The sequence below is a fragment of the Engystomops pustulosus genome, unplaced genomic scaffold, assembly GCF_040894005.1.
Source record: "Engystomops pustulosus unplaced genomic scaffold, aEngPut4.maternal MAT_SCAFFOLD_385, whole genome shotgun sequence".
NCBI classification, from domain to species: domain Eukaryota; kingdom Metazoa; phylum Chordata; class Amphibia; order Anura; family Leptodactylidae; genus Engystomops; species Engystomops pustulosus.
The window spans coordinates 75001-76670 of NW_027285264.1; positions in this window are offsets into that span (position 1 = coordinate 75001).

Sequence of the window (1670 nt, forward strand, 5' to 3'; positions counted from 1 at the left end):
AGCCCCATCGACCTTCGGCAAAGACCGGCGTGGTCGACCCGACAGCGGGGGAGAGGAGGAAGACAGGCGCTGCACCTGTGGAGAGAGGCAGAGGGTCCTCGCGCGCCGAACCCTACCATTCTCCAGGCGCTACGCCGCCTTCCCTCGCCCCCTCATCGAGGACCATCCGCCAGCCACACCGCTCTTCGTTGGGTAACACGGCGCCGCCAGCCGATCTTCACGCGACGTCGGGGAGAGGAGAGTACGGTCTCCCGGGCACCCCGCGCGTCGCTTCCTCCGTCGGGCCCCGTCCTCTGCCATCGCCCAGGGAGTCGCGCTGGTCTGGAGAGAGCGCGAGGGTGCAGGCTTCCGGACGCCCGCCTCCCTCTTCGATCCCTCGACAGGCGACTCGCCACCAGGACGGAGTCAACCCCGCGATTGTCTCGGTGCCTTGCCACGCAACCGCCCCTTCTCCTCACCGCGCCCACCGAGACGAAGGCAAGAGGGGAAGCCGGAGTTTTTCTCCACTCGACCACCGTACGATCGAGCGGGGATCCGGACGGGGGAGAGCCGGCGTCGACGACCCCGCACTGGGAAGGAGGCGACCGCACCATGGGGGAAGGAGAGGTAGCTAATCTCCCTTCCTCCCAGGGCATCGCTCCGACGGCCCCTGGCCGGGATCGAAGTGCTCTCGCCCGCAAGGGCATCAGAGTCGGGCCGGAGAGATTCAGCGGAGGTGGGGAGAAGCCAGGGGAAGGACCCGCTGGCTCTGCCGGCGGGAAGGACCCGCTGGCTCTGCCGGCTCGCCCACCTCCATCTCTGCCGCTGAGTTGCTCGCTCAACGCTGCTGATGCTGTCGACGTCTCCGCTCGTCGCCGCCAAGCTTCGTGCCCGGACGGGAGAGGGTTTGTCGATGCATTCGACGGTAATGATCCTTCCGCAGGTTCACCTACGGAAACCTTGTTACGACTTTTACTTCCTCTAGATAGTACAGTTCGGTCGTCTTCTCGGGCAACACCGCAGAGGAGCTCCGAGGAGTCCCCCCGCGGGGCCGATCCGAGGACCTCACTAAACCATCCAATCGGTAGTAGCGACGGGCGGTGTGTACAAAGGGCAGGGACTTAATCAACGCGAGCTAATGACCCGCACTTACTGGGAATTCCTCGTTGATGGGGAACAATTGCAATCCCCGATCCCTATCACGAACGGGGTTCAGCGGGTTACCCGCGCCTGCCGGCGCAGGGTAGACACACGCTGAGCCGTTCAGTGTAGCGCGCGTGCTGCCCCGGACATCTAAGGGCATCACAGACCTGTTATTGCTCGATCTCGCGTGGCTAAGCGCCACTTGTCCCTCTAAGAAGCTGAACGCGGACCGCGGGGTCGCGTAACTATTTAGCATGCGGGAGTCTCGTTCGTTATCGGAATTAACCAGACAAATCGCTCCACCAACTAAGAACGGCCATGCACCACCACCCACAGAATCGAGAAAGAGCTATCAATCTGTCAATCCTTTCCGTGTCCGGGCCGGGTGAGGTTCCCCGTGTTGAGTCAAATTAAGCCGCAGGCTCCACTCCTGGTGGTGCCCTTCCGTCAATTCCTTTAAGTTTCAGCTTTGCAACCATACTCCCCCCGGAACCCAAAAGACTTTGGTTTCCCGGAGGCTGCGCAGTGGGTCATGGGAATAACGCCGC